The following is a 26,078-nucleotide window of genomic DNA, read 5'->3' on the forward strand; positions in this document are numbered from 1 at the left end:
AAATTCCAGAGCTATTACATCTGTCCTCTCAGATAAGTTATTAGTCAAACTAACCTTCTTTTTATATTTTTGCTCCATTTTCTGAGCTATATCCTTCATTTTATTTTTACTTTTAAGGGAGTTTAGGGGTAATCTGTATAAGAACCAATAAAAGAGGGGATGGCAAAGGAGCCTGGCTTCTGATGTTATCAAAGATTTCACTATAAGAATAGGTGTTATTTATATGCCTAAATTACCTTAGTTTACTCTGGATTTATTTTTATCTTACCAATGCTGTTTTTTTCCATATACTCAATTAATATTTTTAGATTGTTCATTTATTGCAGTTACAACATTATTGCTCATAATATTGAACATAGGATCCTATTATTTCTCAGGGCAATATTCTCTGAATTGTTTATCTCTGAGTAAAACAAATAACTTTTAAAGTAATATTTATGAAAACAAAAACCGTTTACTTCTGGGTCAGTCATTTAGTTTTCCATCTTTATCACTCATAATTTTGTGTTTCCTTGGTTTGGTAGTACTAATGTATCTATTCATGTTTATAAATGATGAGCTAGAATAATTAACAGATTATGGAGTTTTTTGAAATTGTGTATATTTATTTATCCAATTAGCTTTGATCATGAAAGGGAGGGTTCTCTGCTCGCTCTGTGAATATGATGGGGCATGCTCTTTAGTCAGCACAGTCTCCTTTAGACCACACAAGAAGGAGGCAGCTGCCAAAAATATGGAGCACTTTACTCTGAAACTTGAGCTTTTTAGTTTATTTCACTACAAAGTGAAACTAATGTTCTTTTTTGTTCTCCCTCTCATCGTTTGTTGTGGGGATCTGGACTTACAGGATATGCTTTAAAGATGTTTATGTTTTTATGCAGTAAAATTTTCCAGTCTTGGTCCATTTTTTGTCTTTCTTCTTTCTTCTTATTTCAACAGGTTTTTGGGGAATAAGCGTTGTTTGGTTACAGGAATACATTCTTTAGTGGTGATTTTTGAGATTTTGGTGTACCCAGCACTCTAGCAGTGTACACTGTACCCAATGTGTAGTCTTTTATCCCTCACCCACCTCCCACCCTTACCCCCAAGGCCCCAAAGTCCATTGTAGTAGTAGTAGTATTATTATTTTGAGACGGAGTCTTGCTCTGTTGCCCAGGCTGGAGTGCAGTGGTGCGATCTCGGCTCACTGCAAGCTCCGCCTTCTGGGTTCAGCCATTCTCCTTCCTCAGCCTCCTGAGTAGCTGGGACTACAGGTGCCCGCCATCACCCTAAGCTAATTTTTTGTATTTTTAGTAGAGATGGGGTTTCACCATGTTAGCCAGGATTGTCTTGATCTCCTGACCTCATGATCCACCCGCCTTAGCCTCCCAAAGTGCTGGAATTACAGGCGTGAGCCACTGCGCCCGGCCTCCATTGTATTATTCTTATGTCTTTGCATCCTCATAGCTCAGTTCCCACTTAAGGGTGAGTACATAATGATGTTTAGTTTTCCATTCCTGAGTTACTTCACTTAGAATAATGGTCTCCAATTCCATCCAGGTTGCTGCAAATGCCGTTATTCCATTCCTTTTCATGGCTGAGGAGCATTCCATGTTATATACATATATATATACTACATTTTATTTAACCACTCATTGAATGATGGACATTTGGACAGGTTCAATATTTTTGCAATTGTGAATTGTGCTGCCATAAATATATGTGTGCAAGTATCTTTTTTCATATAATGGCTTCGTTTCCTACAAGTAGTGAGAATGCTGGATCAAATGATAGATCTACATTTAGTTCTTGTAGGAATCACCACACTGTTTTCCATAGTGGTTGTACTAGTTTACACTCCCACAAACAGTGTAAAAAATGTTCCCTTTTCAACACATTCTCACCAACATCTATTATTTTTTGATTTTCTGATTATGGCCATTCTTGCAGGGGTGAAGTGGTTATCACATTGTGGTCTTGATTTGCATTTCCCTGGTAATTAGTGGTGTTGAGCATTTTTTCATATATTTCTTGGCCATTTGTATATCTTCTTTTGAGAATTGACTATTCATGTCCTTAGCCCACTTTTGATAAGATTGTTTGTTTTATTGTGGCTGATTTGCCTGAGTTCCTTGTAGATTCAGGATAATAGTCCTTCAGTTGGATGTATAGATTGTGAAGATTTTTTTTCCCACTCTTGGGGTTGTCTGTTTATTCTACTGATTATTTCTTTTGCTGTGAAGAAGCTTTTTAGCTTAATTAGGTCCCATCTATTTATCTTTTTGTTTCACTTGATTTTGGGTTCTTTGTTATGAAGTCTTTGCCTAAGCTAATGTCTAGAAGGGGTTTTCCAATGTTATCTTCTGGAATTTTTAGATTTAAGCCCTTGATCCATCTTAAGTTGATTTTTTGTGCAGGTGAGAGATGAAGATCCAGTTTCATTCTTCTACACGTGGCTTCCCAATTATTCCAGAACCATTTGTTGAATAGGGTGTCATTTCCCCACTCTGTGTTTCTGTTTGCTTTGTCAAAGATCAGTTGACTGTAAGTATTTGGCTTTATTTCTGGATTCTGGATTCTGTTCCATTGGTCTATATGCCTATTTTTATACCAGTATCCTGCTGTTTTGGTGACTATGCCCTTATAGTATAGTTTAAAGTCAGGTAATGTAATGCCTCCAGATTTTTTTTTTTCCTTAGTCTTGCTTTGACTATGTGGGCTCTTTTTTGGTTCCATATAAATTTTAGGATTTTTTTTCAAGTTCTGTAAGGAATTATGGTGGTATTTTTATGAGAATTACATTAAATTTGTAGATTACTTTTGGCAGTATGGTCATTTTCACAATATTAATTCTACCCATCCATGAACATGGGATGTGTTTCCATTTGTTTGTGTCAACTTTGATTTATTTCAGCAGTGTTTTATAGTTTTCATTGTAGAAGGTCTTTCACCTCCTTGGTTAAGTATATTCTTAAGTATTTTATTTTTGTTGCAGCTATTCTAAAAGAGGTCGAGTTCTTGATTTGATTCTCAGCTTGGTCACTGTTGGTGTACAGCAGAACTACTCATTTCTGTACATTAATTTTGTATTCTGAAACTTTGTTGAATCCATTTACCAGTTCTAGGAGCTTTTTGAATGAATATTTAGGGTTTCCTAGGTATACAATCATGTCATCAGCTAACAGCGACAGTTTGACTTCCTCTTTACCAATTTGGATGCCTTTTATTTCTTTCTCTTGTCTGATTGCTCTGGCTAGGACTTCCAGTACTATGTTAAATAGAAGTGGTAAAAGTAGGCATCTTTGTCTTGTTCCAGCTCTCAGGGGGAATGTTTTCAAATTTTCCCTATTTAGTCTAACATTGGCTGTGGGTTTGTCAAAGATGGCTTTTATTTCCTTAAGATATGTCCCTTCTATGCCAATTTTGCAAGAGATTTAATCATAAAGGGATGCTGGATTTTTTTCAAACGCATTTTCTACATCTTTTGATGTAGAAAGGGATGCTGTATTTTTTTCAAATGCATTTTCTGCATCTTTTGAGATGATCATGTGATTTATGTTTATGCAGTGTATCACATTTATTGGCTTGTAGATGTTAAACCATCCCTGCATCTCTGATATAAAACCCATTTGATCATGATGGATTGTTTTAGACATGCAGTTGGATTCAGTTAGCTAGTGTTTTGTTGAGGACTTTTGCATCTGTGTTCATCAAGGATATTGGTCTGTAGTTTTCTTTTTTTTGTTATACCCTTTCCTGGTTTTGGTATTAGGGTGATAGTGGCTTCATAGAATGACTTAGGGAGGATTCCTTCTTTATCTTTTGGAATAGTGTCAATAGGATTTGTACCAATTCTTCTTTGACTATCTGAAATAATTCAGCTGTAAATCCATCTGATCTGAACGGTTTCTTTCTTGGTAGCTTTTTAATTACCATTTCAATTTCACTGCTTGCTATTGGTCTGTTCAGATATTCTATTTCTTCGTGGCTTAATCTAGGAGGGTTGTATATTTCCAGGAATTTACCCATCTCCTCTAAATTTTCTTGTTTATGTGTATAAAGTTGTTTATAGTAGTCTTGAATGATCTTTTGTATTTGTGTGGTATCAGTTGTAATTTTTCTAGTTTTGTTTCTAATTGTGCTTATTTGGATCTTCCCTCTTCTTTTCTTGGTTAATCTCACTAATGGTCTATCAATTTTAATTTATATTTTCAAAGAACCAGCTCTTTGTTTCATTTATCTTTTATATTTTATAAATTTGTTTCCATTTCATTTAGTTCTGCTCTGATCTTGGTTCATCTACTGGGTTTGGGTTTGGTTTGTTCTTGTTTCTCTATTTTTTTGAGTTGTGACCTTAGATTATCTATTTGTGCTCTTTCAGACTTTTTGATGTAGGACTTTAATGCTATAAACTTTGCTCTTCGCACCACTTTTGCTGTATCCCAGAGGTTTTGATAGGTTGTGTCACCATTATCTCTCAGTTCAAAGAATTTTTAATTTCCATCTTGATTTCACTGTTAACCCAATTATCACTCAGGAGCGGTTTATTAAATTTTCATGTATTTGCATGGTTTTGAGAGTTTCTTTTAGAGTTGATTTTCAATTTTATTCCACTGTGGTCTGAGAGGGTACTTGATATAATTTTGATTTTCTTGAATTTGTTGAGACTTGTTTTGTAGCCTATTAAATGGTCTATTTTGGAGAATGTTCCATGGCTGATGAATAGAATGCATATTCTGTAGTTGTTGGGTAGAATGTTTTGTAAATATCTGTTAAGTCTGTTTGTTCTAGGGTGAAGCTTAAGTCCATTGTTTCTTTGTTAATTTTCTGTCTTGATGACCTGTCTAGTGCTGTCAGTGGAGGATTGAAGTCCCCACTATTGTGTTGCTGTCTATCTCATTTCTTAGGTCTAGTGGTAATAGTTTTATAAATTTGAGAACTCCAGTGTTAGGTGCATATATATTTAGGATAGTGATATTTTTCTGTTGGACTAGTCCTTTTATCATAATATAATGTCCCTCTTTGTCTTTAACTGCAATTGCTTTAAAATTTGTTTTGTCTGATATAAGAATAGCTACTCCTGCTCACTTTTGGTGTCCATTTGCATGGAATATTCTTTTCCACCCCTTTATCTTAAGTTTATTTGAGTCCTTATGTGTCAGGTGAGTCTCTTGAAGATGGCAGATACTTGGTTGGTGAATTCTTATTCATTCTGCCATTCTGTATCTTTTAAGTGGAGCATTTAGATCATTTACATTCAATGTTAGTATTGAGATGTGAGGTACCATTCTATTCATCATGCTATTTGTTGCCTGAATATCTGGCTTTTTTTGCATTGTGTTATTGTTTTATAGGTCCTGTGAGATACATGCTTTATGGAAATCCTATTTTGGTATATTTTGGGGATTTGTTTCAAGATTTAGAGATCCTTTTAGCAGTTCTTATATTGCTGGTTTGGTAGTGGTGAATTCTCTCAGGATTTGTTTGTTCAAAAAAGACTATCCTTCATTTATGAATCTTAGTTTCACTGGATATAAAATTATTTGCTGATAATTGTATTGTTTAAGGAGGCTAAAGATAGGACCCCAATCCCTTCTAGCTTGTAGGGTTTTTGCTGAGAAATCCGCTGTTAATCTGATAGGTTTTCCTTTATAGGTTACCTGATACTTTTGCCCAACAACTCTTAAGACTCTCTCCTTTGTCTTGACTTTAGATAACCTGATTACTATGTGCCTAGGCAATGATCTTTTTGTGATGAATTTCCCAGGTATTCTTTGAGCTTCTTGCATTTGAATGTCTAGATCTCTAGCAAGGCCAGGGAAGTTTTTCTTGATTATTTCCTCAAATATTCCAAACTTCTAGATTTCTCTTCTTTTTTGGGAACACTAATTACTGTTAGATTTGGCCTTTTAACATAATCCCAAATTTCTTGGAGGCTTTGTTCATTTTTTAATATATTTTTTGTCTTTGTCAGATTAGGTTAATTCAAATGCCTTGTCTTTGAGCTGTGAAGTTCTTTCTTCTACCTCTTCTACCTATTTGATTCTATTGCTGAGACTTTCCAGTGCATTTTCTGTTTCTCTAAGCGTGTCCTTGATTACCAGAATTCATCATTATTTTTTATTTTTGCTATCTATTTCACTGAAGATTTTTTCCTTTCATATCCTGTATCATTTTTTTTAATTTATTTCTTTAAGTTGGACTTCATCTGTCTCTTGTGCCTCCTTGATTAGCTTAATAATCCACCTTCTGATTTGTTTTTTTCTGGCAATTCAGAGATTTCATCTTGGTTTGGATCTATTGCTGGTGAGCTAGTGTGATCTTTTGGGAGTGTTTAAGATGTTTTGTCATATTACCAGAATTTGTTGTTGTTGCTGTTTTTCCTTCTCATTTGGGTAGACTATGTCTAAGAGAAGATCTGGGACTCAAGGGCTGCTGTTCAGATTCTTTTGTCCCACAGCATGCTTCCTTGATGTGGTGCTTTCCCCCTTCCCCTAGGGATAAAACTTCCTGAGAGCCAAATCTGGTTCTAGCTACCCAGCAGAGCTACCAGGCTCTGGGCTGGTACTGGGGAGTGTCTGCAAAGAGTCCTGTGATGTGATCTGTCTTCAGGTCTCTCAGCTGTGGATACTAGCACCTGCTCTGGTGGAGGTAGCAGGGGAATGAGATGGACTCTATAAGGGTCCTTGGTTGTTTTTGTTAAGTGTGCTAATCTTGTGTTGGTTGGTCTCCAGCCAGGAGATGGCACTTTCAAGAGCCTGTTAGCTGCAGTTGTATAGGGAGGATCAGACTTTAGGTGGGGTCATATATTTCCCAAGAGATTATGTCCTTTGTCTTCGGCTACCAGAGTGGGTAAGGACCATCAGGTGGGGGCAGGGTTAGGGTGTCTGAGCTCACACTCTGCTTGGGCAGGGCTTGCTATGGCTGCTGCAGGGGATAGGGGTGTAGTTCCCAGGCCAGTGGAGTTATGTTCCCAGGAGAATTATGGCTGTATCTCCTGCTTTACATAGGTCACTAGGGAAGGGGAAGGAAGCCGGCTGTCACAGTCCTCACTCCACTCCCATGCAGCCCACAGCCTGAATGGCCAGTCTCATTCCCACCTTGTCCCCACAACAGCACTGAGTTTATTTCCAGGCAGCCAGTGAGCAGGGTTGAGAATTTGCCCCAGGCTTCAAGCCTCTCAGCTGAGAAGGCAAGCAGACTCACAGTTCCTCTGCTATAGCATAAAGCCTGCAGCGGCAATCCACCTCCTTCAAAGGGTCTGCGGATTCTCTCGACTTTCCTGGTATGTTCCCCCAGTAGTTCTTGGAACAAAATTTCATGATATAGGTCTCCACATGCAGCTCTGTCCATCCAAGTGGGAGCTGCAAGTTAGTTCTACATCCTATCTGCCATTTTCCAGACACAAATTCAGTCTTGTGTCTATTAATTTTGGAAATTTATACAGCTTCTTGACAGGCATTCCCTACCTCAGCAATTTAGTTATTTTACAGATACATTTTTACCTTCCCACATATCCTTATATTCATTTTATTTTGGAGTAAGAAGCAAAGCATAGCTACATTATGATTTGGAGTAAGAAGCAAACAATAGCCAATTACTTTATACCATCTATGAAATTGATCCTGTTTCCCTACTGATTTGAAATGCCATTTATATTATACGCTAAATTTCAATGTGTTTGAATATATTTCTAGAGTTTATTTTTTCTATTTGTCTATTTTTGTTTATTGTGTGATTGCTATATCTTTTAAATTACTATAACTTTAAAATTATTTTAATACTTGAACCCATCTTTAACATATTTCTGAATTATATTTGGTATTCACCCATATGTATGCTTCTAGGCATTGAAAATACACACCACTTTAATGGTAGGGGACTTTGAGAATATTTTGAGGGGAGTGAACAGAGTTGTATGAGAACTTTCCATGTTATTTTAAATGCTTTATGTCTTTGAAGTTTTATAGTGACTGTGTCATTTTTGTAAATTTTAATATGATGAAACAACAATTATTAATAACTTTAACTTAACTTTAAACAAAGTTACATATGGGAAAATGGTACATAAAATAAACACATAATTCAAAAATTAAAAAAATAAAAATAGCCAATGATCAGACAAAAAATAGTTAACCACAATTATAAATAAAATAAAGTAAATGAATTTTTTGCGAAACATTGGCAAAAAGTAATAAAACTCAAAATGTCAAAGAAACCAACACAAGGATTTTTTTAATCCTGTATTGTTTATAATAACACACATTTGGAACTCCCTAGATATTAATAACTGAGATTTCACTTGACTAAGTTAAGCTACACTCAAGCAATGAATATTAAAAGTTTGAAAAGCAAGATAAATATTAACATTGATTGATGGGGAAGAGTCTTTAATTGTTAAATGAGAAAAATATGTTATAGCTTTGAATGCTGTTCATATCAAAGCATGTGCATGAATGTGAGTACCTGGCCATGTATGCAGTTTTTACATAGAAATTCTTAAAATGATGTTCCAAAGACTTTCCATAAGACAAAATGGAATTTTAAAAATGCTCAAGTAATCCACAGGAAGTCAGAAAAAAGAAAATAGAAAAATGCAAAACGGAGAGAACAAATAGAAAACAAGACTAAATTTTAAAAATGGTAAATTTAAGTTCTACCAAATTAATACCTACATTAAATAAAAATGGTTTGAATATAATAACTGAAAGACAGGAATTTGTAGATAGATTTAAAAAAACAATTACACAATTGTGTGCTGTCTATAGGAAATTCATTTTAAACATAACATGATAGGCAGCTAATAAAAAATAAAAAGAGTAAAATGTATACTGTGGAAGTACATCAGAAAAACACTAATGAAAGAAAGCATTAATGAGTATATTAATATCAGATAAAGTAGGCTTCATAACCAAAAAAAAATGGGAGAAACAGATATTGTTACCAAAACACCAGGGGTTTGGTCTGGGTCTTGCTGCTCACCATACAGAGAGCCAATCACTGAAACAATGATTATTGCCAAGGAAGAAGGCTTTAATCAGATGTTGCAGCTAAGGAGATGGGAGGTCAGTCTCAAATCCATCTCCCTGACCGACTAAACTTAGGGGTTTATATAGCAAGGAAGAAATGTAATGATGTATAATAAAACAGGAACTAGGGAGGGGAAAGGAAGCAATCATGATGAATGTAGGATCTGGCATCTCATTGTCTGGATGCAGTGATTTGGTGAGTTTCAGTTCTTTGATACTTTTCAAGAGGATTGAAGGTCTTTTTCCTAAGGAAGAAACTCAGAATAAAGCAAATGCAAGTTACAAGCTTTAAGCCCAGAAGGGACATTTTTTTTTTTTCTTGAGACACAGTCTCACTCTTATTGCCCAGGCTGGAGTGCAGTGGCGCCATCTCTACTCACTGCAACCTCCGCATCTGGGGTTCAAGCAATTCTCCTGCCTCAGCCTCCTGAGTAGCTGGGATTATAGGCATGCACCACCATGCCCAGCTAATTTTTTGTATTTTTAGTAGAGACGGGGTTTGATGTTGGTCAGGCTGGTTTCGAATTCCTGATCTCGTGATCCGCCCGCCTCGGCCTCCCAAAGTTCTGGGATTACAGGCATGATCCACCTTGCCCAGCCCGACAATTTTTATATTTACTTTAAAAACTGCCTATGGAACACTGGGTCAGTATTATGTACAAATAAAAGGGTCAATACAAGTAGAAGACATAGCAACCATAAATATGTATGCACTAATCAGAGCTGCAAAATATGTTAATCAAACTGATATAAATGAAGAAAAATAGACAAATCCACAATTATGGTTGAAAACTTCAATATGGCTCTCTCAAAATTGATAAAACAACTAGTCAGAAAATCAGCAAAGATACAAAAGAAGACAACAGTATTATCAATCAATAAGTGATAATCAACACTAATGAACACCAAACCAACAGCAGAATATATATATTTTTAAGTGCCCATGAAACACCATGATAGACCACCTTCAGCCACAAAACAAATAGCAAAACATTTAAAGAATTGAAATCACACAGAATATATTCTTCATTACGTTGGAATTAACTTAGATATTCATAGCAAAAATATAAAGGGGAAAATCTCCAGCCACATGAAAACTAAACAAAATGCTTGTAAATAATTCATGGGTCAAAGAGGAATTCTCCAAGGAAATAAAAAATACTTTGAGCAGAATAAAATGTAAATTAAAATATAACATATTCGTTTATGTGGGAAACAGTTAAGCTCAAGCTGAGAAGAAAATTGAAGCACTAAATGTGTACCTTAACAAAGAGAAAAATGTTTTCCAGAAAACTGAAGGGAACACTTACCAATCTACATTATAAAGCAAGTATTAACTTGACACCAAAACTAGATAAAGATAGTACAAAAAATGAAACTATGAACAAATATCCCTATGAATATGGACGCAAAACTACCAAATAATTCAGCTCTCTCTCTCCATACACACACAGACACACACACACACACACACACACACACACACACACACACACACGCTATAAGGATACCCGAAAACGTGGAAGCAACTTTGGAACTACGTAAACGGTATGTTAGGGACAAACCACCCCAAAAAACTTATTGGTACTGCCGACACTTCCCCCAAACCTCTCCGTGCTGCCTACCCCTCCCCCTTAGGCTCTGCAACTCTGCCCACCCTTCCCCCCCAGCCCTTTACATTTCTAAGCACTTATCTAGGCACCGCTGTGAGGCCAGCAGATTTTACCTATCAGGCCTTGCTGCAATAAACAAACCCCAATTACAAGCCATCTAGACTGCACAGGGGAAGGTCCTGGGAAGCATAAACAAATTTACCTATACCCTCCTATAAGTTCCTTCATCTGGCTGCTACCATAAACGTCACAAGGTGATATATGGCAAAGTTAACCAACAAATGACCCCAGGGTCTGTCTCCCCCATGTAAACCCCTCAGGTTTATAAACAGCTCAGGACTGCCTCCTGTCTGTGGTGGAGCAGCCAGCAGTTTCAATAAACTTACTCATCTGACTTCGGGTCTATTCTTCCTTTCTCTCGACTGACCTTACAAGGTAGAGTTTGGGACAGGTTAGAGGGCTCATTTAGGGGAAATGTGGGAAAGTTTGGAACTTCCTAGAGACTTGGAAGGCCGAGAAGATAGGAAGATACAGGAAAGTTTGGAACTTCCTAGAGACTTGTGGAATTGCTCTGACCAAAATGCTGAGAGTGACATAGACAATGAAGTCCAGGCTGAGGTGGTCTAAGATGGAGCTGAGGAACTTCTTGGGAACTGGAGCAAAGGTGACTCTTGCCATGCTTTAGCAAACAGACTGGCAGCATTTCCCCCCCGCCCTAGAGATCTGTGGAATTTTGAACGTGAGAGATGATTCAGGGTATCTGGTGGAAGAAATTTCTAAGCAACAAAGCATTCAAGAGGCACAGATCATCAAAGTTTGAAAAATTTGCACGCAGATAATGATGCAGTAGAAAAGAAAAACCCATTTTCTGGGGAGAAATTCAAGCCAGCTGCAGAAATTTGCATAAGTAATGAGGAGCCAAATGCTAATCACCAAGACAATGGGGAAAATGTCTCCAGGGAATGTCAGGGACCTTCTCAACAGCCCCTCCCATCACATGCCAGGAAGCCTAGGAGGAGAAACTGGTTTCATGGGCTGGGTTCAGGGACCCCCCTACTGTTTGCAACCTTGAGACTTTGTGCCTCACATCCCAGCTGCTCCAACTGTGGTTTAAAGGGGTCATGGTTGTCCCGCCTCTGAGCCCAAGCTAAACCATCATATCCCCTGTGACCTGCACACACACATCCAGATGGGCGGTTCCTGCCTTAACTGATGGCATTCCACCACAAAAGAGGTGAAAATGGCCTGTTCCTGCCTTAACCGATGACATTACCTTGTGAAATTCCTTCTCTTGGCTCATCCTGGCTTAAAGCTCCCCCGCTGAGCACCTTGTGACCCCCCCCCCGCCCGCCACAGAACAAACCCCCTTTGACTGTAATTTTCCTTTACCTACCCAAATCTTATAAAATGGCCCCACCCCTATCTCCCTTCACTGGCTCTCTTTTCGGACTCAGCCCGCCTGCCCCCAGGTGAAATAAACAGCCTTGTTGCTCGCACAAAGCCTGTTTGGTGGTCTCTTCACATGGATGCGAGTGAAATTTTGGTGCCGTGACTCGGTTCGGGGGACCTCCCCTGGGAGATCAATCCCCCGTCCTGCTCTTTGCTCCGTGAGAAAGATCCACCTACGACCGCTGGTCCTCAGACCGACCAGGTCAGGGAACATCTCACCAATTTTAAATCAGGTAAGCGACCTCTTTTTACTCTCTTCTCCAACCTCTCACTATCCATCAACCTCTTTCTCCTTTCAATCTTGGCACCATCTTTCAATCTCTCCCTTCTCTTAATTTCAGTTCCTTTCCTTTTCTGGTAGAGACAACTCAGGAGATGCATTTTATCCGTGAACCCAAAACTCCGGCACCAGTCACAGACTCGGGAAGGCAGCCTTCCCTTGGTGTTTAATCACGTGGGGATACCTGCCTGATTATTCACACACATTTCAGGTGTGTCTGACCACGCGGGGACGCCTGCCTTGGTCCTTCACCCTTAGCGGCAAATGCCGCTTTTCTGGGGGACAAGAACCCCCTGACCCCTTCTCTCCGTGTCTCTACTCTCTCTTTTCTCTAGACTTGCCTCCTTCACTATGGGCAACCTTCCACCCTCCATTCCTCCCTCTACTCCCTTAGCCTGTGTTCTCAAGAACTTAAAACCTCTTCAACTCACACCTGACCTAAAACCTAAATGCCTTATTTTCTTCTACAATGCAATCTGACCACAATACAAACTCGACAGTGGTTCCAAATAGCCAGAAAACGGCGCTTTCGATTTTTCCATCCTACAATATCTAAATAATTCTTGTCGTAAAATGGGCAAACGATCTGAGGTGCCTGACATCCAGGCATTCTTTTACACATCAGTGCCTCCCTAGTCTCTGTTCCCAATGCGACTAGTCCCAAATCCTCCTTCTTTCCCTCCCGCCTGTCCTCTCAGTCCCAACCCTAAGCGTCGCTGAGTATTTGTAATCTTCCTTTTCTACAGACCCATCTGACTTCTCCCCTCCTCCCCAGGCTGCTCCTCGCCAGGCCGAGCCAGGTCCCAATTCTTCCTCAGCCTCTGCTCCCCCACCCTATAATCCTTTTATCACCCCCCCTCCTCACACCCGGTCCAGCTTACAGTTTCGTTCAGCAGCTAGCCCTCCCCGACCTGCCCAGCAATTTCCTCTTAAAAAAGGTGGCTGGAGCTAAAGGCATAGTCGAGGTTAATGCTCCTTTTTCTTTATCCGACCTCTCCCAAAATCAGTTAGCATTTAGGCTCTTTTTCATCAAATATGAAAAACCCAGCCCTGTTCATGGCTCATTCGGCAGCAACCCTGAGATGCTTTATAGCCCTAGACCCTAAAAGGTCAAAAGGCCATCTTATTCTCAATATACATTTTATTACCAAATCCGCTCCTGACATTAAATAAAACTCCAAAAATTAAATTCCGGCCCTCAAACCCCACAAACAAGACATAATTAACCTCGCCTTCAAGGTGTACAATAATAGAGTAGAGGAAGCCAAGTAGCAATATATTTCTGAGTTGCAATTCCTTGCCTCCACTGTGAGACAAACCCCAGCCACATCTCCACACACAAGAACTTCCAAACGCCTGAACCACAGCTGCCAAGGGTTACTCCGGAAATCTGGCCACTGGGCCAAGGAATGCCCACAGCCCGGGATTCCCCCTAAGCCGTGTCCCGTCTGTGCGGGACCCCACTGAAAATCGGACTGTTCAACTCACCTGGCAGCCGCTTCCACATCCCCTGGAACTCTGGCCCAAGGCTCTCTGAGTGACTCCTTCCCAGATCTTCTTGGCTTAGCAGCTGAAGACTGACACTGCCCAATCGCCTTGGAAGCCTACAGGACAATCACAGATGCTCTGGGTCACTCTCACAGTGGAGGGTAAGTCTGTCCGCTTCTTAATCAATACGGAGGCTACCCACTCCACATTACTTCTTTTCAAGGGCCTGTTTCCCTTGCCTCCATAACTGTTGTGGGTATTGACGGCCAGGCTTCTAAAACTCTTAAAACTCCCCAACTCTGGTGCCAACTTAGACAACATTCTTTTATACACTCTTTTTTAAGTTATCCCCACCTGCCCAGTTCCCTTATTAGGCCAAGACATTTTAACTAAATTATCTGTTTCCCTGACTATTCCTGGACTACAGCAACACCTCATTGCCGCCCTTTTCCCCATTTCAAAGCCTCCTTCGCATCCTCCTCTCGTATCCCCCCACCTTAACCCACAAGTATAGGACACCTCTACTCCCTCCTTGGCGACTGGTCATGCACCCCTTACCATCCCATTAAAACCTAATCACCCTTACCCCCCTCAATGCCAATATCCCATCCCACGGCAGGCTTTAAAAGGATTAAAGCCTGTTATCACTTGCCTGTTACAGCATGGCCTTTTAAAGCCTATAAACTCTCCTTACAATTCCCCCATTTTACCTGTCCTAAAACCAGACAAGGCTTACAGGTTAGTTCAGGATCTGCGCCTTATCAACCAAATTGTTTTGCCTATCCACCCTGTGGTGCCAAACCCATATACTCTCCTAGCCTCAATGCCCCCCTCCACAACCCATTATTCTGTCTGGATTTCAAACATGCTTTCTTTATTATTCCTTTGCACCCGTCATCCCAGCCTCTCTTCGCTTTCACTTGGACTGACCGTGACACCCATCAGGCTCAGCAAATTACCTGGGCTGTGCTGCCGCAAGGCTTCACAGACAGCCCCCATTACTTCAATCAAGCCCAGATTTCTTCCTCATCTGTTACTTATCTTGGCGTAATTCTCATAAAAACACACGTGCTCTCCCTGCCGATTGTGTCCAACTGATCTCTCAAACCCCAACACCTTCTACAAAACAACTCCTTTCCTTCTTAGGCATGGTTAGATACTTTCGACTTTAGACACCTGGTTTTGCCATCCTAACAAAACCATTATATAAACTCACAAAAAGAAACCTAGCTGACCCCATAGATCCTAAATCATTTCCCCACTCCTCTTTCCGTTCCTTGAAGACAGCTTTAGAGACTTCCCCCACCCTAACTCTCCCTGACTCATCAGAACCCTTTTCATTACCCACAGCTGAAGTGCAGGACTGTGCAGTCAGAATTCTTACACAAGAACTGGGACTGCGCCCTGTAGCCTTTTTATCCCAACAACTTGACCTTACTGTTTTGCCTAGCCCTCAAGTCTGCGTGCGGCAGCTGCTGCTGCCCTAATACTTTTAGAGGCCCTTAAAATCACGAACTATGATCAACAGTTCTCATAACAGTTCTCATAACTTCCAAAATCTATTTTCTTCCTCACACCTGACACATATACTGTCTGCTCCCTGGCTCCTTCAGCTGTACTCACTCTTTGTTGAGTCTCCCACAATTACCACTGTTCCTGGCCCGGACTTCAATCCGGCCTCCCACATTATTCCTGATACCACACCTGACCCCCGTGACTGTATCTCTCTGATCCACCTGACATTCACCCCATTTCCCCATATTTCCTTCTTTCCTGTTCCTCACCCTGATCACACTTAGTTTATTGATGGCAGTTCCCACCAGGCCTAATCGCCACACACCAGCAAAGGCAGGCTATGCTATAGTACAAGCCACTACCCTGCCTCTTAGAACTTCTCATTTCCTTTCCACTGTGGAAATCTATCCTCAAGGAAATAACTTCTCAGTGTTCCATCTGCTATTCTACTACTCCTCAGGGATTATTCAGGCCCCCTCCCTTCCCTACACTTCAAGCTCGGAGATTTGCCCCCACCCAGGACTGGCAAATTAGCTTTACTCAACATGCCCCAAGTCAGGAAACTAAAATACCTCTTGGCCTGGGTAGACACTTTCACTGGATAGGTAGAGGACTTTCCCACAGGGTCTAAGAAGGCCACCATGGTCATTTCTTCCCTTCTGTCAGACATAATTCCTCAGTTTGGGCTTCCCACCTCTTCACAGTCTGATAACAGACCAGCGTTTATTAGTCAAATCAGCCAATCATTTTTTCAGACTCTTGGTATTCAGTGAAACCTTTACATCCCTTACCGTCCTCAGTCTTCAGGAAAGGTAGAATGGACTAATAGTCTTTTGAAAACACACCTCACCAAGCTCAGCCACCAACTTAAAAAGGACTGGACAATACTTTTACCACTTGCCCTTCTCAGAATTCAGGCCTGTCCTCGGAATGCTACAGGTTATAGCCCATTTAAGCTCCTGTATGGACGCTCCTTTTTATTAGGCCCCAGTCTCATTCCAGATACCAGACCAACTTGGACTGTGCCCCAGAAAACTTGTCATCCCTACTATCTTCTGTCTAGTCATACTCCTATTCACCGTTCTCAACTACTCATACATGACCTGCTCTTGTTTACACTGCCAGTTTACACTGTTTCTCCAAGCCAGCACAGCTGATATCTCCTGGTGCTATCCCCAAACTGCCACTCTTAACTCTTAACGTAAATAAATAATCTTTGCTGGCAAGGCTATGCTGAACCTCCTTAGGCACTCTCTAATTAGATGTCCTGGGTCCTCCCAATTCTTAGTCCTTTAATACCTGTTTTTCTCCTTCTCTTATTCCATTTAGTTTTCAATTCATACAAAACCATATCCAGGCCATCACCAATAATTCTACACAACAAATGTTTCTTCTAACAACCCCACAATATCACCCCTTACCACAAAATCTTCCTTCAGCTTAATCTCTCCCACTCCAGGTTCCCATGCCGCCCCTAATCCTACTCGAAGCAGCCCTGAGAAACATCACCCATTATCTCTCCATAGCACCCCCAAAAATTTTCGCCGCCCCAATACTTTACAACTATTTCGGGTTTTTTTTCTTATTAATATAAGAAGACAGGAATGTCAGGCCTCTGAGCCAAAGCTGAGCCATCATATCCCCTGTGACCTGCACATACACATCCAGATGGCCAGTTCCTGCCTTAACTGATGAGATTCCACCACAAGAGAAGTGAAAATGGCCTGTTCCTGCCTTAACTGATGACATTACCTTGTGAAATTCCTTCTCCTGGCTCACTTGACTCAAAAGCTCCCCCGCCAAGCACCTTGTGACCCCCACCCCTGCCCACCAGAGAACAACCCCCCTTTGACTGTAATTTTCCTTTACCTACCCAAATCTTATAAAACGGCCCCACCCCTATCTCCCTTCGCTGACTCTCTTTTTTGGACTCAGCCCACCTGCACCTGGGTGAAATAAACAGCCTTGTTGCTCACACAAAGCCTGTTTGATGTTCTCTTCACAGGGACGTGAGTGAAAATGGTACAGCTCAGGCCATGGATTCAGAGGGTGCAAGCCCCAAGCCTGGGCAGCTTCCATGTGGTGTTGAGCTTGCAGGTACACAGAAGTCAGGAATTGAGGTTTGGGAACCTCTGCCTAGATTTCAGAGGATGTATGGAAATGCCTGGACGTTCAGGCAGAAGTTTGCTGCAAAGGTGGTCCCTCATGGAGAACCTCTGCTAGGGCAATGCAGAAGGGAAATGTGGGGTTGGAGTCCACACACAGAGTCCCAAATGGGGAACTCCCTACTGGAGCTGTGAGAGAAGGCCCACTGTCCTTCAGACCCCAAAATGGTAGGTCCACTGATCCACCTGTAAAGGCCACAGACACTCAGTGCCAGCCAGCTAAGCAGCCAGGAATGGGGCTGTACCCTTTGAAGCCACGCCACAGGGGCTGAGCTTCCCAAGGCTGTTGGAGTCCACCTCTTACATCAGTGTGACCTGGATGTGACACATGGAGCCAAAAGAGATCATTTTGCAACTGTAAGGTTTGGTGATGCCCTGTTGAAGTTTGGACTTTCATGGGGCCTATAGCCCCTTTGTTTTGGCCAACTTCTCCCATTTGGAATGGGCATATTTACCCAATGCCTGTACCCCCATTGTATCTAAAAAGTAACTGACTTGCTTTCAGATTTACAGGCTTATAGGCAGAAGGGACTTGCCTTGTTTCAGATGAGACTTTTGACTTGAACTTTGGGATTAATGCTGGAATGAGCTAAGACTTTGGGGGACTGTTGAAAAGGCATGATTGTGTTTGTAAAGACATGACATTTAGGAGGGACCAGGGTTGGAATGATATGGTTTTGCTCTGTGTCCCCACTGAAATCTCATCTTGATTTGTAATTCCCATAATCCCCACATATCATGGGAGGGACCTAGTGGGAGGTAATTGAATCCTGGGAGCAGTTCCCTCATGCTGTTCATGTGATAGTGAGTGAGTTCGCACAAGAACTGATGGTTTTATAAGGGGCCTTTCCCCACTTCACTTGGCACTTCTCTTCCCTGCCACTAAGGGAGGAGACCACCCTTCATATTGTCTTATGCCCAATTTCTGCCTCCAAAGAAAGAAGTAAAAACTAAAAGGCAGAAATGAAATCCATAGGCAGGCAGCCCGGCGCCACATCCTGGGCCTGGTAGTTAAAGATCGACCCCTGACCTAATCGGTTATGTTATCTATAGAGTACAGACATTGTATAGAAAAGCACTGTGAAAAATCCCTGTCCTTTTCTGTTCTGTTCTAATTACCAGTGCATGCAGCCCCCAGTCACATACCCCCTGCTTGCTCAATCGATCATGACCCTCTCACGTGGACCGCCTTAGAGTTGTAAGCCCTTAAAAGGGACAGGAATTGCTCACTCGGGGAGCTCAGTTTTTGGAGATGTGAGTCTGCCGATGCTCCCAGCTGAATAAAGCCCTTCCTTCTACAACTCAGTGTCTGAGGGATTTTGTCTGCGGCTTGTCCTGCTACACCACCGGGTGAAGAAGGAAGTGTTTGCCTCTTCTTCCACCATGATTGTAAGTGTGCTGAGGCCTCCCAAGGCATGTGGAATGGTGAGTCAATTAAACCTCTTTCCTTTATAAATTACTCAGTCTTGTTTATGTTCTTATAGCAGCATGAAAATGAACTAATACAGTAAATAAATAAATATATACATGCACACACACACACACACCATGACCAAATGATCAAGTCAAGTCTATTTCAGGGATAAGGCAAGGTAGTTTCAATATTCACAAATGTAAATCAATATTCACCACAACAGGTTAAAGAAGAAAAATCACATAATTATGCCAATTGATGCAGAAAAAGCATTTGAAAAAGTTAGCACCCATCCATGATAAATAGTTCTCAGAAAAATAGGAATAGAGAGAAACTTCCTCAACATGATAAAGGCATTAAAAAGTCTATATCTAATTTAGCACTTCGTTGTGAACAGATGAGAAAGGAAAAAATAAAACTGTTCTTACTTGGAGATGGCATAATTATCTACATAAAAACAAAACAAAAAATCTGCAAGAAGATACCTTCTAGAGTCAATATGTAAGTTCACATAAATATATGAAAATAAATTGCATTTATGTACTAGCAACACACATGTCAAAATATCCAGTCAATAGTCTAGTCATGATATTAATATATAGTTTTACAAGATGTTACTATTGGGGAAAACTGGGTAAAGGAACAAGGGATATTTCCCTGTAATTTCTAAGAACTGCATATAAATCTACAATTATCTCAAAAGTTTAAATTAAAAAGGTGTTTAGTTTAACTGTTTACAATGGCCTGCTTCGATTTGGAGAAACTTTTACTCTTATTATTTCTTCTATTGCTTTAATTTTCTGCCTAATTATGTATTCACATTATAATCAGTAAAAAATATTTTACTTCAGAAAAAAAGCAAAGTATGCAAAAACATAATTATAAATAAAAACATATACATCATAAAAATGCTTTATGAATAAATTATAAATTTCAGGTAGTGCTAGAAAGGGTAGTTCTTGTACAGATATTTAAAGAACATGTAGATGTAACATGAATAGAATCAAAAAGGATTATCTCCATGGAGCTAAAGTAACGTTTTAAGAAGAGCATACTTAAAATATATTTTAAAAAATAATTTTCTTTTAAAAAAAGAAACTTGGGAGCATTTTTTAATTTTCTTTGTACGTTAAACTGTGTGATTAATTAGAAAGAAATTTAGAAGATCTAACAGGGCAAATATCTGATTATCATATGAATATGGAAAGTGGGCAAGAAGTTACACTGAATATTCTGTTAGCTCTCAAGAGCAAGGGGAAAAACAATTCTAGAGATTCAGTCTTTGCAGTAGAAAAAACTAAACATACATTGCATCATTGTGTAGCAGAGTCTAATGTTAGAGAAGGCAAATGGAGAATCCCAACAACACCCACGTTATAGTTATAAATGAGTCTGTGCAATGGAGATTTTTGATTTTGATGTAAAATTTGGTACAGATGAATCGCTGAGGCGCAGTTTAAAGAAGGTATATAAAGTATGAATACTACAGTATCCTTTGACATTCCCTTTTTGAACATGCAGCTTCAAGCAGATATTTTCCATTCCAAATGAAGGAAACTAAATTCAAAATAGTTTAATCTAAACATGGGATGGATTGGAAGGATATAAGATAGCTGCAAAAATTAAAGGAAGAACTGCAGGAACCGGGCATCTCAGAGGCATTAGAGTATGAATCTGAGGATTTGTTCCTGTAAGACTCCTTCTGCTTCTTGTATACTTCTTGGGCTTTGTCACATGAAAAAGACTTGCTCCCTGAAGGGTTTTTTAGACTACATTTAATACTTGATATCCAAAAGAGAAGAGAGAATTCTTCCTGCTAGTTCTACTTAGAAAAACCCCACAGAACTCTGCTTTTCCTAACTTGAATCATGTGACTACTCCCATACTGGCAATTTGGCCAGATTAATGAATGCTAGCCATGACTCACCTCACTTATGTCACATATCCAACCTACAAGAAGGAGAGAGAAATGTTCTGGGCAGACTAAAATAATGTGTTCTATAGAGACAACATTATAAGCAGGATCAGAGGAAAGTGACATAAGGATAAACTGACTTGAGAAAGAAAGTGAGAAAATAGCCAGAGGGTTCTTTCCCTTGTTTTATTTTTGCCATAATTTTTCCACTGGGGCACTCAAATATTCTCTTCTTTTTTTGTTCATAAAAGACTAGCATTGAGAATTTCATTTAATTAGCCCAAATGTGTTAAATGAGAACGATTTCAAAAAATGGACTCTTTCCTTATTCTTAATTATTATAGTAAACATAAAAGCAAATCACACTTTTTCAATATTGAAAATAAATAGTAGACACTAGATAACAGAGTACTTGGTAATAATTTGTGGGGAAATAATTACTATGGCTACGGTTTGAATGTATTTGTCCCTCCCAAAACTCATGTTGAAATTTAATCCCCAATGCAACAATGTTGAGTGGTGAGACCTAACAGGAGATTTTTAGGTAGTGAGGTTCAATCCTCTTGAATGGATTAATGCCACAATAAAAAGGACTTGTTAAGTAGGTTCTTTCTCTTTTGCTTTTCTGCCACATGAGGATATAACATTTGTATCCATAGCAAGAAGGCCCTCACTAGACACCAGATGCCAGCACTTTAATATTTAACCTCTCAGTGGTTAAAAGGATAGTGAGAAATAAGTCTTTGTTCTTTACAAATTACCCAGTTTGTCATATATACCCAAAGGAATATAAATCATTCTATTGTAAAGACACATGCACATGTATGCTTATTGAGGCACTATTTCCAATAGCAAAAACACAGAATCAACACAAATGCCCATTAATGATAGACTGGATAAAGAAAATGTGGTACCTATACACCATGGAATACTATGCTGCCATGAAAAAAGAGAGTTCACGTCCTTTCCAGGGACACGGATGAAGCTGGAAGCCATCATCCTCAGCAAACTAACACAGGAACAGAAAACCAAACACTGCATGTTCTCACTCATAAGTGAGAGTTGACATTAAGAACACACAGACACAGAGAGGGAAACAATACACACCAGGGCCTGTTGGGGGTGAGGGGTGAGGGGAGGGAACTTAGTGGGTAGGTCAATATGTGCAGCAAACCACCATGGCACTCGTATACCTATGTAACAAACCTAAACATTCTGTACATATATCCTGTTATTCTTTTTTAGAAGAAATAAAGAAAAAACATAAATTACCCAGTTTGTCATATTGTGTTATAGCAACATAAAACTAAGACAGAAATGGGTACCAGGAGTTGGGAGTTGCTATGACAACTAAAAATGTGGAAGTGGCTTTGGAACTTGGTAATAAATAGAGGCTGAAATAATTTGAAGGAACAATATAGAAAAAACCTATATTGCCATGAACAGAGCATTAAAGGTGATTCTGGTGAGGGCTCAGAAGAGGATAGCTGTAGAGGGAGCCTAATTCTTAGAAGTTTTTCTAGGTGATTATGAACAGAATGTTCATAGAAATATGTACAGTAAAGGCCATTCTGATAAGGTCTCAGATAGAGATGAGGAACAAGACATTGGGAACTGGAGGAAAAGCCATCTGTGATGGTTAATATTGAGTGTCAACTTCATTGGACTGATGGATGCAAAGTATTGTTCCTGGGTGTGTCTGTGAGGGTGTTGCCAAAGAGATTAATATTTGAGTCAGTGGACTGGGGGAGCAGACCCACCCTCTGTCTGGGTGGGCACCATCTAATTAGCTGCCTGTGCGAGCAGGATAAAGCAGGCAGAAGAAATTGGAAAGAGCAGACTTGCTGAGCCTTCTGGCCTTCATCTTTTTCTGTGCTGGATGCTTCCTGTCCTCAAACATCAGACTCCAATTTCTTCAGCTTTTGGACTCTTGGACTTTGTATTAGTCTGTTCTCATGCTGCTAATAAAGACATACCCAAGACTAGGAAAAAGAGGTTTAATGAACTCACAGTTCTACATGGCTGGGGGGTCCTCACAGTCATGGCAGAAGGCAAAAGAGGAAAAAGGCATGTCTTACATGGCAGCAGGCAAGAGAATGAGTGCCAGCAGAGGAAATGCCAGACACTTATAAAACCATCAGATCTCATGAGAACTCACTATCATAAGAACAGTATGGGGAAAGCTGCCACCTGGTCCCTGCCCTTGACATCTTGGGGATTATTACAATTCAAAGTGAGATTTGGGTGGGGACAGAGAACCAAACCATATCAGACTTACACCAGTGAATTGCAAGGGGCTCTTGGGCCTTCAGCTACAGACTGAAGGCTGTACTCTTGGCCTCCCTACTTTTGAGGTTTTGGGACTTGGACTGGCTTCCTTGCTCCTCAGCTTGCAGATGGCCTATTGTGGGACTTCATCTCATGATCATGTAAGTCAATACTACTGAATAAACTCCCTTTCATATATACATCTATTCTATTAGTTTTGGCCCTCTAGAGAAGCCTAACTAATACACAACTTTCATTGTAAAGTGGCAAAAACAAATAAATAAATAAATCTGGGCTGAATTTTGTCCAAGCCCAAGGGCTTTGTAGAAGGCAGAATTTAAGAGTAATGAACCGGGATATTTGGCAGAAGAAATATCTAAACAGCAAAATATTGAAGATGCTGCATGACTTCTTTTAGCTGCTTATAGTAAAATTCAAGAACTGGGAACAAAGAGGGAATTTGTAATTAAACTGGAAACAGAACACAAAAATTTTGAAAAATTTTCATCCCAGTCATGTAAAAAAAATTAAAAAGCAACTTCAGAAAAAAAAAAAAAGGCCGGGCACAGTGGCTCATGCCTCTAATCCAAGCACTTTGGGAGGCTGAGGCTGGCAGATCACCTGAAGTCAGGAGTTCGAGACCAGCCTGGCCAACATGGTGAAACCCTGTCTCTACTAAAAATACAAAAAATTAGCCAAGCGTGGTGGCAGGAGCCTGTAATCCCAGCTACTAGGGAGGCTAAGGCAGGTGAATGGCTTGAGCCCAGAGACAGAGGTGGCAGTGAGCCGAGATCGCGCCACTGCACTCCAGCTTGGGCTACAAGAGTGAGACTGTCTCAAACAAACAAAATTAAGGGTGTGGCCAGAGATCATTTGATAAGGATATTAATATAAGTAGAAGGAATCCAGGTGCTATTCATCAAAACAATGGAGGAATGACTTTGAAGACATTTTGGAGTCTTTTGAGGCTCCACTGCCCATCACACGCCCAGAGTTACAGGGCCTTGAGGGCAGAAAGTTTTCAAGAGAAGATCCTAGGGCACATGTGTGACCTTGAGTCTCATTACCCAGAAACCACTTTAGATTGCTGCTGTCTGCATTCCAATGCAGTGCTTTTTGGCTTTTTCAGCTGTAGCTCAGGCATACCCAAGTGTGGCTCAAGCCATAGCTTCAGAGATTGGAAGTGGTAAGCCTTGGTGGTGTCTACATGCTGCTAATTCTGCAGGCACACAAAATTATAGAGAAATAGCTTCCTCTACCCAGATTTCAAAGGCTATCTCAAACAGCTTCAGGGCTGCCACAGACAGCCCTCAATAGGGTGATGTCCAGTGGAGTCGTGGGAGCAGGGCTGCCCCAGAGATCCCATAATAGTGGAGCCAAATGTGTGCAACATCAGCCTGGAAGGGCCATAGTCACCTTACTTCAGCCTATGAGAGTGACACGAGCTGCACCCAGCCAAGTCACAGAAGCAGGTCTGACAGAGACCTTGGGGCCCTAAACTTTATTTCAGTGTGTCCAGGACATAGAATCAAAGATAATTATTCTGGATCTTCAAGATCTAACGTTGTTTGCCCTCTTGTCTTTTAGACTTACTTGGGACATGTTGTTCCTTTCTTCTTTCCTATTTCTCCCTTTGGAATGGTAATATCCATCCTATGCTGTCTCATCATTGTATTTTGGAAGCATATAAATTTTGTTATTTCAGAAGCTCACAGCTGGAGGAAAATATGCCTCAGGATGAATCATGCCTGGAATCTCACTCATATCTGATTTAGATAAAACTCTGGATTTGGGAATTTTAAAGTCATGCTGTAACAAATTAAGACTTAGGCTACTGGAATGGAATGGATGTATTTTGTGTATAAGGATGAAATGAATTTGGGGGTGCCAAGGGCAGAATTCAATAGTTTGAATTTTTTTATTCCTTCCAAAACGAATGTTGAAACTTAATCCCCAAAGTAACAATGTTGGGAGATGGGAAGTCTTTAGGTTATGAGGGCTCAACCTTCATGAATGGATTAATCGCACTGTAGAAAGGGCTTGTGGGAGTGAGCTCTTTTTCTTTCACTCTTCTGCAATGTGAGATCACAGTGTTCATCCCTGCTTGCGCTTCTGCCTTCCACCACATAAGGATGCAGCAAGAAGGCGCTCACCAGACACTACATGCCAGTGCCTTGACTGGGGACCTCTCAGCCTTCAGAACTGTGAGAAATAAATTTCTGTTCTTTATAAATTATCCAGTGTGCAGTATTTTGTTATAGCAGTACAAAATGGACTAAGAAAACCACCAAAGAAGTAAATTATTCTTGGAAATTCCAGGTTAAATGATGAATATGTGTTTAAGTTTTTCTATCACTAATCACTTAATACAATATGAAAATTATTAACTAACAAATAGCTACAATACCACATTCACACAGAGATTTAATGTTAACATACCAGGCTTGCAATACACCCCCACAATGCCTTACAAATTGTGGAATACAATTAATACCAAAGAGAGAAGCCAATGTTATAAGACTAATCTGAGTAATGGAAGTTGGGGATGTCTTTTGGAAACTCACAAATTTACCAGAAGTATTTTATCTGGAAAACTTTGTAACTATAAAAAGTATCATACATGTTTACTTTTTTCCCTAAGAACCACTATGTCATTTATTCACTATATTTCACTGGATTTAGAGATTTTAAGTTTGGTAATTTGAAATATTTTGTTATTGGCAATAAAATTTAGAAAGGAACCTTTCTATCCCTTGCAGAGGGCTATTGGGATTTCAGTATTAGTATCTGGAAATCTATTTTCACTCCTTTTAAAAGGTGTTAAAAATAAATTTTCTAGTCAGAAAAATAGCCTCATGATTAAATGAATTAAAATATTCTCTGCATCTAGCAGATGCCATAAGTAATCCATTGTAAGTTTTTGCAACTTCGTTTCCACATACCTTATATCATCTAACACACAG

The 26,078-nt window shown here is 40.0% G+C and overlaps 1 long non-coding RNA gene across 2 annotated transcripts; it reads left to right on the plus strand.

Annotated features, from left to right (window-relative positions):
• Positions 1-11,758: 11,758 nt before the first annotated feature.
• LOC129397292 (uncharacterized) lies at positions 11,759-18,819 on the plus strand. Of its 2 annotated transcripts, XR_008624556.1 has the most exons (3): positions 11,759-12,303; positions 13,097-13,999; positions 17,359-18,819. It is a non-coding gene; the product is annotated as an uncharacterized LOC129397292 (long non-coding RNA). The 2 variants fall into 2 exon arrangements; XR_008624557.1 differs by lacking the exon at positions 13,097-13,999.
• The last annotated feature ends 7,259 nt before the right edge of the window (positions 18,820-26,078 follow it).

Source organism: Pan paniscus, chromosome 13, assembly GCF_029289425.2.
Source record: "Pan paniscus chromosome 13, NHGRI_mPanPan1-v2.0_pri, whole genome shotgun sequence".
Classification (NCBI taxonomy): Eukaryota; Metazoa; Chordata; class Mammalia; order Primates; family Hominidae; genus Pan; species Pan paniscus.